Source organism: Alosa pseudoharengus, unplaced genomic scaffold (genome assembly GCF_046254945.1).
Source record: "Alosa pseudoharengus isolate Yale_2024_CS ecotype anadromous, Long Island Sound unplaced genomic scaffold, YU_APseudo_1.1 YU_APseudo_1.1_scf_13, whole genome shotgun sequence".
In the NCBI taxonomy this organism is placed as follows: domain Eukaryota; kingdom Metazoa; phylum Chordata; class Actinopteri; order Clupeiformes; family Clupeidae; genus Alosa; species Alosa pseudoharengus.
Window position 1 is genome coordinate 1,921,145 of NW_027468598.1, and position 17,458 is coordinate 1,938,602.

Below are 17,458 nucleotides of genomic sequence, written 5' to 3' on the forward strand. Positions count from 1 at the left end.
ATGAATGTCAGTAGTTCCATGGTAGGAAATATGACTCAACTGGTTTTCTTAAATAATACATGTATAAATGTTAACTTACAGACAGGGCTTCCAGGCACACGCACCATCCTGGAATGCTTTCTTGCTTGCGGAACGGATTCATCTGAAATAAAAGACCATACAATCTGCACTGATTGCAAAAAGAATATTTGAATTGTGCAAATAATGTAGTCTGTATTTAAGAGGTCTTACCATCACGTGACCATGCACTGCCTTTTGTGGACGCTCGCATCTTCTTCCGCCTCAATGCTAGAAGTGTCCATCAGCCGCTGACATTTTTCCATTGCTTTGGTGTATGAATCTACGTTAAGAGAACAACGTTTTTGTGAGCCAGTAGTAGAGCAAAGCAGTATTTCCATATAGAGAAAACTATTATTGATAGTATTGCAGCAATCAGTCATCTGTACACAACCAGATTTTCTTAACTGGATATTTGGTCCAGCTTTTGACTTGATTTTTGTATTGTAGCCCAGAGAATTTCTAATGGGGAGACACAGCATCCATAGAAATGCATGGGCTTAGTTTGTAAAGCCAGTATGGCAGCTGTGTATAGCCTACTACACACATTCCGCCCCTTCCTGTATGCTTCCCAACAGACCAAAACTGCCATCTTTGCCTATAAGGAGATCAGGGTGTTAATTTAACCTAACTACCTATGACAAGTTACATTGCAAGTTAGGTCTGGGGTAGCAAAAATCTAAGTTGCTGTCTTAACGTAGGCCTGTTGAAGATCACAGTTAGCCTACCACTCGAAGGCAGAGGACAAACGTGTGTTGAGCAAAATGTCTGCATTTCAGACTTCTTCGTCCACGGGAGAGTGCAATAATTATCTCCCCATGTTATTTTCCCATAGCAAAAATTGCAAGATAGGCTACCGGATCTCAGCTTTTTGAAGGCAAAATTCAGAGGTCTATTCACTTGAATCGTCTATCCGTGTTGCAAAATGGCCGCCGACAGTGTAGCCTATACATTATCTATAGCCATCTCTATGGCTCTAGTGTAGCCTACATATGCAGGACTGTTCAGTAGGTTATTCCAACTTAAAAAGCCTCACCATCTCAGTATACCCACTTAAAATAGACTAGGATACATTTGGGGTTGATCACAGTATAGCCTACCCACTACAGCTAACTAGCCTACATCACAGTAGCCTAGATCCAGCTACATACAGTAGGCCTATATCCACTAGCCTACACCACTGCTGCCGAGTGACTTGCCTAAAAGGACTGACTGTACACTAAAACTAATTAAAAGAAACGGTAGCCTAGTGCTATTATTTGTAACATCAACGTGAGCAGGTTAACACGATGACACAAAACATACAATGCTGCAAAACATAACACGTTGAGAACAGCTCAAACAAAGACGAACGAGCAATGTGCTCTGGTAAATTACAAACTTGGCAGAATCGGAATATAACAAAGCCCTACAAGTGAAAGGACTTAAGGTTAAACCTCAAACCCTTGCATTACAACCACTAGGCCTACATCATGAAACTGTAACATATTTCACTTACTTTCGTGAGATCGAATTCAAGACGAGTGTAATCCATTCCAAGACTTCTTCCAGCGGTGTTCAAGAATCACGGAATTCAAACAGAGACCGTTTACGGAAGTCAGGACAAGACTTCAATCGATCACCTGAAAGCAGAGGCGCTGTCTTCCCCCTACTGGCGTGGGGGTAGGCCTACGTGTAAGGGAGAGCCTGTCTGATTGAACTGAAGTGAATTGTGAAATGAAATAAGTGAATTTTCTTAGTTCTGAAAAGTGTTCTATTGATAGATTTTTGTTTAAAGTTCACCTAATACGTAAAAAAAAGCACAAAAGTATATATTTTTTATTTAGTAAAATTGATATTAGCCTAAAATAAATATTATCTTGATATGATGTTTACCTTACTTAGATTTTATAAGACCAATCATTTGAGTGGATCTAAAGCAAGTGACTGCAAACATTTTGTATGTTACTTCAAAAACTGAAATGGAGCTTGTGTTGTTATTGTCTCCAGTTTCTAACGCTGATAGAGGCGCAATCAATCACACAATGCTATATAACACATTTAACACGGCATGGAATTGGAATGAATAGAGACGCATTACCATTGACGTCATTGCCACCTAATCAGAAGCCTCGAATGCAAATAATGTAACATGTGTGAATGTAAAATGGTAATGGTAGGCTACAGGAACAAATGAAACATGTTCTGAATGTATTCTAGTGATAGCAGAAAACTATTATAAAAATATTTTATATTTTATTTACTGAAGTATTATTGTTTGTTTAATCCAACGTGAAACTGCAATCGGTTCTGAATGCAGACCAGGCGTTGTCTTCCCCCTACTGGCGTGGGGGTGTAACGGTTGGACTTTTATATTGAGCTAAGTGAAATGTGAAATGTAGAAGTGAAAATTGTTTTATTGATAGATTCGTGTTTTAAGCATTTTCACTTCATACGGTTACAAAACTGAAATCAAGCACAAAAGTATTGTTTATAGCAAAATTGATATCAGCCTAAAAATAAATATATTCTCTTACTCCTTATCTTAATTTCATTACATAAGGCCAATCATTTTTAGTGAATATCAAGTGACTGCAAACCTTGTATATGCTAGGCCTACTTCAAAAACTTAAACGGAGCTGGTTAAAATAAACATGTCAAAACAGCACTCAGAACAACCAAAAACAACCAATAACAACCAAACGGGAACGTTGTGTGAAGGTACTGTGCAACCATAGGAGAACGTTTTGGTTGGTTGGTTCCCTTAACGTTTAGGAACGTTAAGGAACCCTTAGGTAACGTTCCCTAACCGTTAGTTTTTGGTTTGGTTCGAACTACCCTTTAGGGAACCATACACTAACGTTCCCGAACGTTCCCTTAACGTTTTGTGTTAGTGGGGCTGTGCCGTCCCGATGGAAACTGTGGTGGAGAGCTGCAGTAACTAGGGAAGCGAGTGCATTTTGGCCGCTGGTCGAGGAGCTCCCCTGTGACCAGCATAATGACATGATCTATCTAGCTATCTATCTGTCTATATACATATCTAGGCTATCTATAGCCTATCTATTTATCTATAATCTGCGCTATCTACTGCTGAACAATCCCTTACTCGTCTCTCTTTACTCCTCTCTCGTTACTCTCAAGGGTCTCAAGGTGGGCTTTGGTCTGTAGTCTCCCCAAGGTGACGTAATGCAATGCATTGTGGGGGAAAGGAGAATCACTTCAAATGCTGTGAAATAGTACCTGCTTTTTCGTATTATATTCCGTTTTGTGATACCCAACAACATCAAATACAATGGATAACAGTTTAAATGTTTATTATCAACAAGCAAATTGTGCAAATTCGTTGGAAAATGAACCCTGCAACACGGCCTTTAATAACCTTGTACTACCCTTTTTGTTACTGTATGAATTTACTCCATGTACCAGAATGCTTTGTAATTTATTTGCTTCTGTGATTTACGACATTCTATACATGTGAACCAATCAAATGTCTTTGTTTTGCTTTTATTTGAATTGTTTAAGCAGCCAATCATTATCTGTTATTTGTTTATGCCCGCGAAATCGCGGGTAATGTGAGGGTTCCATCACCTCAGTGAGGAGAAGGCTTGTGAGTTCCAGTCTGCCCGAGTAGAGAGGTCACTGTTTCTCCTGCTCCGCCTGTCAGTGCTGTTTCGTGGAGACTTAGCGGTGCTTTTGTGTACCCCGGCCCACGAACGGTGAACTGTGCGAGTGAGTCACGTTTATGGTGATCGGTTTGGTGTGGACCGGCTTCGTGTCTCTCGTCGGGTCTGGTTCAACTTGAGCTTACTGTTTCGCTAGTGCTACAGGTCGTTAGCTACTAGCTACTCTAGCTCTTGTTGCAGTTTTCCTACAGAGACGAACTCGTTTATACCTCCGGTGCTGGACCCACCGGAGCTACCCGACCCTCTGCAGGACGACTGTTATCTCCGGTGCTGGGCCCACCGGAGCTACACCTCCCCCAGGACGACTGCTTCTCCGCCGGTGCTGAGCCCACCGGAGGACCAACCGCCCTGCTACTGCTGGTGTCGCTAGCTATGTTGGCTAGTTCAAGGCAGCTGCTTGCCTCCCTTCTACATCGGGATAACGGTCATCGGCTTGTTGGCTGAGTGGAGTGAAACTGTTCGTGAGTACACTTACACTGACACACACACACACTCGAGTTTCGCCACGAGCGACCGGCGATTCGGACTGGCATTGTAGCGGTTGCTGCCCTGCCTTCAGCTCATAGAGCTGACTTTGTGCACCAACGGAAAGCGCTTGGGGGTTATTGTTTTCTTTGGTAACGGTACTATTGTAACTTATTGTCCTAATGTGTTTATCTACCTGTTTATGGTGAATAATTCCGTATGGTATTTCTCCTATTGTTTTAGTTAATTCATACTGGTACCATTCTCTCCTCTTTTAACGTTTGCCTGTCATGGTGAAAATTGTTTTCACCCTCTTAGCTTCTTTTTGAAGCTTGTTGAATATAATCACTTTTACTATTAATAAATAAATGTTTGATTATTATATTTTATTATATACAGGGTGTATTGGTAATTCCTTTAACTGCATTCACCACTAGTCTGATTATTATTTTCATATTGATTATTTAAATTCTGTAGGAATACACTGTACACGAGCTATACGGTAAGTGTAGTATTTTTACAGTGGAGGCACCGCGCTATTTAATTCTTTGATTGTCTTTAATTATTAGCCTACTGTGGTATTCAGGTATGAAGGGACACCAGGCAACGTTTTCGTGTTAATTACTCATCTTCGTAAGTTGGTATATGGTTAAATGACTCATTACAGGGCGAATGATGACTCTCTCGCCCGCCCCTACTGCCTGTAGGAAGAATATCCCGCTTGCAAGTTCAGTTTACATCCTGCATCCACAGCACAGAGGCAGGCTAACGAAACGCTAGCGATTGTTGCAAACGTGTGTATAATGGCAGAGCCGGCGAAGAAGCAGCGAAAACCCTTGACGGAAGATGCAAAGAAAAGGAAAAGAGCTTCAGACCGAGCGAGGGGGAGTTTCGTAAAGAAAAAGCATCAGGCTTGCCTGGTGTCCCTTTAACAAAATGGTAATGGTGCTTAAAGGTTGTATCAGCAAAACTCTCCTAAACACACATCTTGTCGGTTATTGGTTGGAACAGTTTATTTTGCCTTTGAGTGGTTGCTGGTAGCAATTGTTTTTGTGTAGGCCTACAGATCTAGCCTAGGCTGCCTACAGAGATGTGTTTTTTTTTGACGGCCTGTTTATGGTAGGCAGCGGGGTCATCCCTATGTTCCCCGGGTCTTATGTTCCCCGCTCGGGGTTAGGGTTAGGATTAGGGTTAGGGTTTTAAAAAAAGGGTCCTATGTTCCCCGGTCCCATACAAAGCGGGGAACATAGGACCCGGGGAACATAGGTACGCTCCCGTAGGCAGCTAGCGGATTGTTAAGAAAGATTAGATGAATTTGATAATTTATGTTTTATTTGGGCCTTTTTTTGTGCTTGAAATCGCTTATACAACCTTTTAATGTTAAGCAGACTTAAAGGAGTGGCTGCTTTACTTAAGCGTCAGGTACCGCACCTGACAAGATGAGCCACATAGCCAGATAGGCCTATCTCCCTCAGTGAAATTCAAATGACATGTTTTGTAGCCTAGTTTGTTGCAAACCACTCCAGTTATAAAATTGTTTATATAGGCTACCTTTAGGAAAAATTACACCATCTCAATTTAAAGGGAAAACTTGGCAGGATTTCCCCCTCTGCTGGAGAAATTGTGCATTATGCTATTTCAAACTGTGGAAAAAGGTAACGATAAAGCACATGGATTTGTTTACAAGCTAGCAAAACGGTTAGCATAAGTTCGTCAGACAATGTGGATGTTACAAGGTATGAAACACGATTTAAAACGAGTTTCTTGTTTCTCACTTCTCTTTCAGGGACGGTAGTCTCAATGTTGCAAGGTTGGTTTTCCGCCTGGGGACGCTAGGGGCAGCGTGAAAAGTCACCATTTTCACCGGAACAGGTCATTTAACCATCCAAATGATTCTAAACGGGTTTATTACGTTGAAATAGTTGCCTAGTTCCCCTTTAATAGGCCTATAGTTATTGTTAAGCACTGGCATTAGCCAGTTAGCATTTATGTATATATATATCAGTTAAAACCAGTGAACCAGTCATAACCTCTCTAAACCTTACTGAAGGTAAACCAAAGATCCTTTAAGTTCAACTAAACTGACTGGTAAAACACCATTAAAATGTTCCACAAGTCCAACCATTATAAAGGATATTGAATAAATATCAACCTTTTTAGACATATTGATGCATTTGCTGTTATCTCTTTGAATTCCCTATGGCTAACGCAGGTTCGTGGTCATTTTCGGCAGGTCGCGTGGTTGCGAATTGCTCACAGTGCTGAAATGTGTGCTCAGAAAACAAAATATTTGCTCAGTGCTGAAAAAAATTAGAGGGAACATTGTACCCAAGGGATCAATTTGTTTTCCAACAAAAGGCTGGGGTGGCCGCACAAGTGATAAACATATTACGCAGAACAACGGGTTTCTTAACAACTTGCTGCCTGGTGATATTGTTATGGCTGACAGAGGCTTTGACATTCAGGGAAGTGTTGGTATGTTGTGTGCAGAGGTAAAACTTCCAGCATTTACAAAAGGTCGCTGTCAACTGGCTGCAAGGGATGTAGAGGAGACTAGAAAGATAGCACACTTGAGAATTCATGTCAAAAGGGTCATTGGGAATATTTGTCAAAAGTACAAAATCCTAACAGGAACTATACCCATCAACATGATACTTCCATGTGAAGGTGAGGATGTCACATTTATGGACAAGATCGTCACTGTGTGTTGTGCACTGACTAACCAATGTCCAGCCATAGTTTAGAATGGACTTTCTTGGTGTTTCTCCCAGGATCATCTCCTGTGAGTGTGTTTAGGATCCTGTTCAACTTTTAAGTAACTTGTAGCACTCAGTGCAAGGGGCTAGATGTATTGTATATATTCATTTTGAGTAACTTTGTTTCTACTGTACATATTTTAATTGTCATTTACTGTTTATACTGTTTAAAAATAATTTATTTGACTTGGTCTTGTATGTAGAATAAAGTATGTGAAATGGCGATTCTTAAATCTATTCTTTTGACTGTTTCCTTATCAATCTTTACTAGACTGAATGAGGTATGGAACCCACTACCATTCACACAAGGCAATGTTTAATTGTAAACAATTCATTCATTCAATTCACAGTGCAAATGTGCTGTAATCAGTGCTGAACAGTAACAAAATGCATGTAAGCAAGTTTTTTTTTTGTGAATAACAGTTTTTTATATTTTTTGAATACAGACAAACCCAAATACAACACCCCTCCCACCCCCCACCCTAACAAAAACCCATCACCACAAACAAATTCGCCTTGGTTGCACATAGATGTAGTCCACATATAAGATGTCTTGTGCATGTTAGGAAGAAACAAAAAATAAAAATACCCTACTAATAAAAACAAATGTATACAAGATATGATTAATACATATACATATATATATATTAGGGCTGTCAAAATAACTGATTAATTTCGATTAATTAATTTGAGAAAAAATAACTGATTAAAAAAATTTGTGCAGATTAATCGATTCTGTATGACCTTTGACCCCGAGCCGTTCTAGTCAGTAAAAATTAGACTGTAAAATGAAGGAGAGAAGAAAATGTGCTGCCTGGATCATTGATTGGAACATTTACTTTTAAAAAATGGCCTGATGGTGTTGATAAAAAATAAAGTGTTGAAAATAAAGTCCTCTGCAATGTCTGCAGCAAGGAATTTGCATATCACCGGAGTTCATCAACTCTATAGTCGCACATCAATGCAAAGAAATAAGTGTTGACATTGAGGGGAGTGTTAATTAATTTTCATTGTGTCCCCTAGGTTATATCTGTGGCCTGAAATGCCTTCCCGAATCACTTTTGAATTTATTTCCTCAGCATATTAGGTCATTTCATAGATTATTATGGCCATTATTTGAACAGTGAAAGTTTGAGTGAGAGTTTTTGAACTTTAATGTCACTAATGCTGATTATTCAATGATTCATTTGAATTTAAATATTTAAAATACTTTCACAGCAAAAATTTTATATGCGATTAATTTAGGTTAATTAATCACAGAGTATGTAATTCATTTGATTACATTTTTAAATCGATTGACAGCCCTAATACACACACACACATATATATATATATATATATTGGTCCCCAAGTCTGGTATAATACAGCCGGCAACACCTTATATCAAGACACACATATTCACCAGTAATTAGCTGCTTACTAATATGTATATTAGTAGCATATAGCCTGTAAAGTACTTTCTTAAGTCCAGCCTTGGTTGACGCGCTCTCGCGTCTTTTTCTTAATCAAACAGCGGAGGTGAGTTTATACTGTATACCTGCGTATACTGTATACCTGCGTACTTTTTCGAATGCACACAAACCGCCTGCTTAATGAAGGCCAGGTGCTGCAGTCACCTGCTTCAAGTGGGTGTGACTCACGCATTTCCATACTGCTCAGATTGGAAAAACATAAATAAATAATAACTTTTCAGGATTTCCATGCAATCATAAATATATACAACAAATTACTATTTCATATTTTTTACCATAAATTATAACATATAATGGCTCCAACATTCCGGCCCCTAATTGTTTGTGGGCAAAGCAATACAATTACAAACAAAATCATAGGAGCCATCCAAATTTTCAAGCTTTACATTTTCAAGTATTACAGTTCAAAAGGATATTTCAGTCCATCAAAAAATCTTGATCCAAAAAGTGAAGAAAAAAGTTCATTCATACAGTCTATAATGTGTGCAAATGTAATTCAGTGTATGTGTCTGAGTGTGAGTCTGTGTTTATGTGAGTCTGTGTGTGTGTGTGAAAATGTATGATGCAGTTCCTGTGTGCGTATGACGCGGTTCTTGTGTGAGTGTGAGTGTAAGAGAGAGAGATAGAGATAGAGAGAACTTCATCTTGAGGCCTCAAGGAGCAAGGCAAGCTTTGTGATGGGCCTTATCAGGGTGCTGGTCTTGGTCTGCACTTTTACTTGTCTCACGAATCCTCTTTTATCCGACAGGGTTTCTGTGATTCGTCCCATGACTCATGAGTTCCTAGGAGCTGAGTCGTCTACTATTAGGACAATATCACCTGTGATGAAGTTTCTCCTCTTCTTGGTCCACTTCTGTCTTTCTTGCAGCTCTGGCAAGTACTCTCTCGTCCACCTTTTCCAAAAGAGGTCTGCCATGTACTGTACTTGACGCCATCTTCTTTTGGCGTAACAATCGTCAAGGGTGAATACCCCAGGTGGCAAGAAGGGCTTTCCTTTAAGGAGGAGGAGATGATTTGGTGTGAGAGGCTCTAAGTCCAGAGGGTCATTGGAGGCTTTAGTGATGGGCCTGTCGTTGATAATGGCTTCGACCTCACATAACAATGTGGTCAATCCTTCCTCGTCCAAAGTCTGTTCCAGCACTAAAGCTCCAAGAATGTGTCTGACTGTTCGGATTTGCCTCTCCCATATTCCGCCGTGATGGGATCCAGCAGGTGGGTTGAATTTCCACGTTATGCCTTTCTCTAGCAAGGTGGAATGAATCTGGAGATTGTCCAGATCTTGAATAGACTCTCGCAGCTCCCGTTCTGCTCTAATGAGATTGGTTCCATTATCCGACCTCATGACCTTGACTGTGCCTCGTCTTGCTACAAACCTCGTGATTGCGTTAATACATGAGTCTGTATTAAGTGTATGTGCGACTTCCAAGTGCACTGCTCTAATGTTCAAGCATGTGAAAATGGATGGGTGCTCAGCTTGAGATGGCATAGCCGACTTGACCAACCTTCCGCCAACTCTTATTATTTATATATTATTAGCTTCATCCACACAGGTAACGCTTGTAGTGAAAACCTTCACTTCAGGGTCGTTCTGTGTCAAAGTGAATTCTGGAGACTTGGGCCACTCTGATTCTGGCTGTTTCTGGCTGAATTCAGGACCTTGGATCCATTCAGAACTGAGAAAACGTGCCACGTTCCAGAAAAACGGAGTAGGCTTGTAAGGCCTCTGCATCTTCTGTTTTAATAACTGGCCAACTCACAGCTTTGTCTAAGTATGAGGTAGCAATTTTGTGATTATTCCATCCTGGAGAATTGGATTAAGTTTATGGATGTGACTGTTCTTTCTTACAACCATTCCTTTTCTCAGAGATGCTAGTTCATCCTTGTATTCCGTTGACTGGCAGAACTGAATTATGGCCATTTCAGCTTTCTGCAGGTCATCCATGGATAGCAGAGTTTTGAAGTTTATTTTCCCAAAAGTATCTTTCTCTTCCTTCAGTACTGCTTTAATCCTTAGAATCCATGCGACAGCCTTTCTGAGACAATGCCAATCTGAATAATGAGCGATGAACTTGGTTACTGTATTTATAGCTTCATCCACACAGGTAAAGCTTGTAGTGAAAACCTTCACTTCAGGGTTGTTCTGTGTCAAAGTGAATTCTGGAGACTTGGGCCACTCTGATTCTGGCTGTTGTAAGAATTCAGGACCTTGGATCCATTCAGAACTGAGAAAACGTGCCACAGATACACCTCTTGACGCACAGTCTGCAGGGTTCAAAGAGCTGCTAACATATTTCCACTGTGAAACATCTGATGCTGCACGGATGCTGGTCACTCTATTGGCCACAAAGGTGTGAAATCTAGAGATTTCATTTCGGAGATATTTAAGCACAGATGTCCAAGAGACTGATGGTTTTAATGTAAGATCAAGCTCTGCCTGCAGAATTCTATCCATTCGCACAGCCACCATAGATGCCTTGGGATAGTAATGGGTTTCAATGGTACAACCCTGGCTTTGCCCATAACAAATGCACAGTGAACTTTCTGCTCATTGTTCAGCAGTCTTAGGTAAGTGACCGTGCCATATCCGCTCTCACTCGCGTCGGAGAAGTGGTGGAGTTCAGCGGAGATGAGGCTTCCAAAACCCTCAGGCACAAAGCATCTTCTAACTCGGAAGTTGTTCAGTTGAGACAATTCGGCCAACCAGGTTGCCCACTTCTTTTCCAAGTGTTCAGGAATTCGTTCATCCCAAGCAAGCTTTAGACCACACAGCTCTTGTAATACCTGCTTCGCAGAGAGGATAAGAGGTGCCAACATACCCAAAGGATCGTAGATAGAGCTCACCATAGATAAGATCCCTCTTCTAGTACGTGGTTTGTCCTGAAGCTGGATCTTGAAGACAAAGGAATCTGTCTCTATACACCACTGTACTCCAAGAGCTCTTTCAATGGGTATTATGTCCTGATCCAAATCTAGGTCTTTCATCTCTCGTGCTCGGATTTGCTCTGGGATAGAGTGAAGCAGTGACCTGCTGTTGCTGATCCACTTGTTTAACTTGAAACCCCCTGTGGCACACAAACTGATGAGGTCTTTAGCAAGCTTTATTGCATCTTTCTCAAACCTTATGGACTTCAGACAATCGTCAACATAAAAGTTCTTAAGCACAGTTTGTGTGACTTCTGTGTCAAAGTTGCCTATGTTGTCCTTGGCACACTGCTGTAGAGCAAACGTGGCACAGCTTGGGGAAGAAGTTGCTCCAAAGATATGTACCACCATTTTGTATTCTTCAAGGCATTGGTCCAGTTTTCCATCAGGCCACCACAAAAATCTCAGAAGATCAGAGTTCTCTTCTGGCACTTTGACCTGATGAAACATGGCCTCCACATCTGCAATGAAGGCTACAGCTTCCTGACGAAATCTTGTTAGGACACCAGTGAGGCTGTTGGTGAGGTCTGGGCCTGGTAGCAGTTGGGAATTGAGTGACATGCCTTGATAGGTAGCTCCACAGTCAAAGACTACCCTAAGCTTGTGCTTTTTTGGGTGGTACACCCCATGGTGGGGAATGTACCACACCTTTCCAGCTTTGTCTTCCTTTCCCTGCTTTTCCTCAGGTGTTATTGGGACTGCAAAACCCTTTCCTAGAATGTCTGCCATAAATACTTTATATTCCTCATGGAATTTTGTGTTTTTTGACAGCTTTCTTCTTAAGCCTATGGCTCTTTGTTCGGCAAGACAACGATTATTAGGGAATTCAACTTTGTCATCCCTCAAAGGCAGTCCAATGGTATAGTGCCCCTCATGCAGCGTAACTGATTTGGAGACTTTTTCCAGGAATGCAAGATCTTCTTGTGACATCTCCAACCGCTCTTCCTGCTGGCGCTCTGGGAAGTCATATTTCATCTGCTGCTGCAGCAACCCTTCAAGCTTCACAAGAGAGATCCTGTTTGCCATAATGACCTTTTCGGTGCCTTTCCTAAGAGGTCCATTTACAGTCCATCCAAGAGTAGTTTTTACGGCATAAGGGCCGTTTCCCTGGCTGTTTATAATGATCCACGGTTCCAAAGCCTTTGGAACATTGTTTCCAATTAGTAGTCCAATATCCGCCTTTATTTCAGGTATTTTCACTGGACGAAGATATGGCCATTGATCCACGTCTCCTTGATTGGGGATATTTTCGGTTTTCACAGGAATTAAAGACTGGGAGTAAACTTCAGAGAGGTCCAGATAATCACTGCTTTCAAGGCCACTTATTTCCATTCCAGACACCATAAATGTTTTAACCACCTTTTCTTGGTTCATGGTTCTTAATAGAATATTTGTTCTGCTTCCTGTTGTCTGCAATTGTCTAAGCAGGGACTCTGTACAAAAAGTTGCAGAACTTCCTGGGTCCATAAAGGCATATGTATGGATCACCTTTGAACTCTTTTTCATTTTGACTTTTACGGGAATTATGGCAAGTTTGCATTCTGATACACCGGCCCCAGTATCACTCCATACATCTGTTTGATTCATGTCTACTAGAGCACTTGTAACAGCCGTATCTTTTGTGTCTTCACCTTTCCATGCAGTGATCTCTTTTTTGTTAATATGCAGGATTGTGGGATGTCTGAGAGAACACACTTGACAGGTAAGTCTTTTTTGGCAACCTTTGCTCATGTGACCTACTTCTAAACACCCAAAGCACACTCCTTTTCGTCTCAAAAAATCCAGTTTTTGTTCGTGGGTTTTCTTTCTGATTTGTGTACAACAATTAAGACTGTGGTCTCCCTTGCAAAGCAAACACTCTTTGTTTGGTTTCATTTTATTGGTATATTCAATGACAGGGATGTTATTTTTCATTGGCGCCACACTGGTAGCGAATCCACTGAATCCGCCTTTAGGTCTTCTGTCTTTAAGGAGAATGGGCCTGCTTGGTGGTAAAAAGCCAGACTTTCTCACATGTGTGGGATTTAGGTTTCCAAACAAGGGATGTGACAGGATTTTAGATTGGTTGCTCACAAATTCCACCAAATTTGAGAATGTTGCCCTAGCACCATTGCGATCTTGTATGTCACATGCCTTAACTCGCCACCTTTCTTGTATCTTATACGGTAGCTTGCTTAGAATGGCTTTCATGTTGGTCGGATGATTTAACTCCTCCAAATACTCCACAGAGTTCATAGGTGTTAAGGCATCCGTTGAGAAAAACGGAGTAGGCTTGTAAGGCCTCTGCATCTTCTGTTTTAATAACTGGCCAACTCACAGCTTTGTCTAAGTATGAGGTAGCAATTTTGTGATCATCACCAAAGTGTTTTCTCAAAAGCTTCTTTGCTTCGGTATAGCCTCTATCTGGGTGCATGTACTGGCAGCTTCGCACCAGTTCTCTAGGTCAGTGTTTCCCAAAGTCTGGGTCGCGACCCACGGGTGGGTCGCAGGAGAATTTATTTGGGTCGCCAGCCCAGCACAATTTATGCTTAGTTATAGGTCTAACTGATACCATTTGTCATTTCATACCAGGAAAGTTAACAGTTTTCTATTAGGATGTAGTTTGTTAACAGTTACGGTTTTGTCATAAAAGCTCATGAAACTGGCGCATGAAACTGGGGGACGAACGCATCGCAGAGGGGGAGCCAGAGCATGGATATCTACCTCTCAAAATGAAACCGTTCTGTGGGGCGCCTGCCATGACCTGTACCTCGCAGTTGCAAACTGCAAGGGACATGAATCCGCCTATTTGCACGAACATTAACAGATACCAGTTCCTCAACTTTATCGATTAAAATCTAGTGACCGTGCTGTCAACTAAAGCAGACATCCATAGACCGGATAAGGATATTCAATTTGCATGTAGATAGTTTTGATTGTAGATGCAATCTTTAAAGTTAATAGCAACATCCTCACATTCTTATTTTGCATTATATTAGGCTACAATTTAAATACACATTTTAAACACTATTTCTCTCGTTTTCTACCTTGCGAACTCTAAAGTAAAGGCGCATTCTACCGGCTATTGCCCAAAAGCCTCTTGTTCTGATATAACGACTATATCATATTATACAACAATACAATATAACGACTTGAGTTATTTGCTGTTTACATCGGAATTGACGTCCACAGTGTTAAGGACCATTTGTCTGCAACGCAACGTAGCCTACAACATTTTTTTTAGAAATACAGAAACAGCTTTACTGTGCTGACGAATGCGCAACATGCGAGAATTTCCCCAAACTCTCGGATGCGCATTAAAACGTATCTTTTCAGTAGTCATTTCCAACTTTTCACGCTGATGGTGCTCAAAATGCAACACTACCGTGTTCAAAGCAGGATCTATCTATCTAGATCCTATGGCAATGTATGGTTGGGGGAGGCATAGAAAAGTTGGAGAACCTGTGGCCTAAAACAGTGTTGGTGGTTGCAGGGTAGATTTGAAGTGAAATGGGTCGCGATGGTCTGTCATTTTTAAAAAGTGGGTCGCCAGAAAAAAAGTTTGGGAAACACTGGATCTTTAGTGACACCTTCAGGAGGTTTAATTGAATGCATGACAATTTGTGTCCAAAGGAGCATAATGAATCTGATGAGGTAATATAGTCTTTCTGCGCACAGCTGGAGCTGCAGCTCTCAATATTCTGGGTGTTGCGGTTTCCTCCATTTTCTTTTGAGCGGTCATCACATGATGAACTGTGTTCATAGTGGTCCTGTCCAAAACAACCACAGGCTGTGTGTAAACCTGGGTCGACTCGTTCTCTTCAAATTCACACTGTTCATCATTCTCTTTCGGTTGAAATGCATGTTGAGCCAATCCAGCTTCCAAGTATTCATTCATTTGATCCATTCTTTCAGGCACAATCTGTGACATTTCAAACTCCTTCAGAATGCTTAATTTAGCTGCATTTGCAGCCATCTGAGTTTCCAGCTCAAGCTCCTCTCTCTCAGCTCTAAGTTCAGCTTCTTGCCTCTCAAGCTGTTGCTTCCTTTGGAGCCTTTGCTATTAATTCAGCCTGTTCACTTTCCAATTGAATTTTAAGAGATGCTCTTGAAGACCTTGATCAGCGTTGTGACAGCACGTTGGAAATACTATCTTTAGGCGCAACATCATCAACCACTGTACCACCCATTGTAGTGTCGCTGTCAGTCACCTTTATGTTTTGATCAATCCATTGTGATACATTCTGTATGAATTCATTTAAAGATGTGATTCTAGGAGCATACCATTCACTTTGATCCTTCGTAACATTATCTTCAGACAGTAAAGATTTCACAGAGTCATTTAATTCATTCAATTCTTTATATGCTTTGCTGAACTCATTTTCCATTTTTGTTTGAACCATTTCAACATTTTCGTGTTTCTTTCGGGTCAACACACCCATTTTAGCGCTTCTTGATCCTTTTAACTGTTTCAGCCTGTCTTGTAATGCAGTGTCAATATCACCCTCCAAATGTTGCACATCCATCTTTATTTGACTTCTTGGCAACAACAAACGTTGAAGAACGATTCACTTGTTTAAGGTATTATAAATCATGTCCAACTTAAACTTCGTATTGGTTTTATATCATCAGAATTAGAACAGAAAACTTGCGATGTCGGACATCGGAGAACTCAAAAACTCTCAATGAAATGACGTCAGTGTTACACACAAAAGCACATCCAATAAGCGGCGCGAACTTGTTAAATTCAAACTGAAAGGTAGGCCTGCACAGCTGTTTGTAGTGTCGAGAATCGGCCTCAAAGCAATCAACCTTTAAGTATTTTCCAGCGATCAAATCCAGTAACGCTTTAAACATTGATAAAGCGCTGTAAGCCAGGTTTTTGACAATTGTAAAGTACGTTCTTAAGTCCAGCCTTGGTTGACGCGCTCTCGCATCTTTTTCTTAATCAAACAGCGGAGGTGAGTTTATACTTGTTAGTATTTTATTGTAGTCTATGATGAAGCTGCTTCCAATATGATTGGTCCTACCGTGCAGTATGTAGATGCGTGAAAGGGGTTTGTTTGCTGTATTCCAAATTGAAGATGTAAATGTAATCCAATGTAGTCCAATGCAATCGCGAGCCGCGGTCAAAAACCGTGTGGCTGTATACCTGCGTACTTTTTCGGATGCACACAAACCGCCTGCTTAATGAAGGCCAGGTGCTGCAGTCACCTGCTTCAAGTCGGTGTGACTCACGCATTTCCATACTGCTCAGATCGGAAAAACATAAATAAATAATAACTTTTCAGGATTTCCATGCAATCATAAATATATACAACAAATTACTATTTCATATTTTTTACCATAACTTATAACATATAATGGCTCCAACATAGCCATTTGTTAGTCATTATAAGTCACTAATTAATACCTTATTCTGCAAGACCTTATTCTACCCTTACTAGACCCTTAATTAAGAATTTCCCCTATGTAAGCTCCTAATTAACCCTTATTCATAGTTATTAAGTAAGTTGTTGCATAAGAATTATGACCTATGCATGGCTTATAGGGCTTGTAAAGTGGTAGTACCACAAGAACAGTTATTCACTCCTAATAATACTTATTAAAGATGGTCTATTCATATGGAGACACAAAACCACAAGTGCTAATAGTGTACAAATAACTCATAATTAAGTCTTTGTAATGCAGAATATGTTCCCTGTACTAAAGTTTGGTCTTTGTTCACCATTAATTCACAATTAACTTGGCACTTATTAACCCCCATGTGTTCCCTAAACTAAAGTTGCCTCCTATTCACACTTTTCAAGTGTATTACAGCGCACACAAGAAGCAGACTGCCAAGTTAGCACAAATACAAACATTTTAGACCCAACTTTAGAATAGGGAACATATTCTGCATTACAAAGACTTAATTATGAGTTATTTGTACACTATTAGCACTTGTGGTTTAGTGTCTAGTTCCATTTGAAAAGAGCATCTTTGATGTATTATTAGGGGTGAATAACTGTATTATTATGGGTGAATAACTGTTCTTGTGGTACTACCACCTTACAAGCCCCATACTGAGCCATACATATTTAGGTCATAATTAATATGCAACAACTTATTTCATAACTATGAATAAGGGGTAATTAGGAGCTTA

General features: G+C 40.6%; 1 long non-coding RNA gene across 1 annotated transcript; it reads right to left on the bottom strand.

The window, feature by feature from the left end:
- On the bottom strand, nt 1–2,282 carry LOC143121452 (uncharacterized). The gene is made up of 3 exons (XR_012986480.1): nt 1,556–2,282; nt 232–340; nt 1–142 (listed from the first exon to the last, which is right to left on the bottom strand). It is a non-coding gene; the product is annotated as an uncharacterized LOC143121452 (long non-coding RNA).
- Between the last annotated feature and the right edge of the window lie 15,176 nt (nt 2,283–17,458).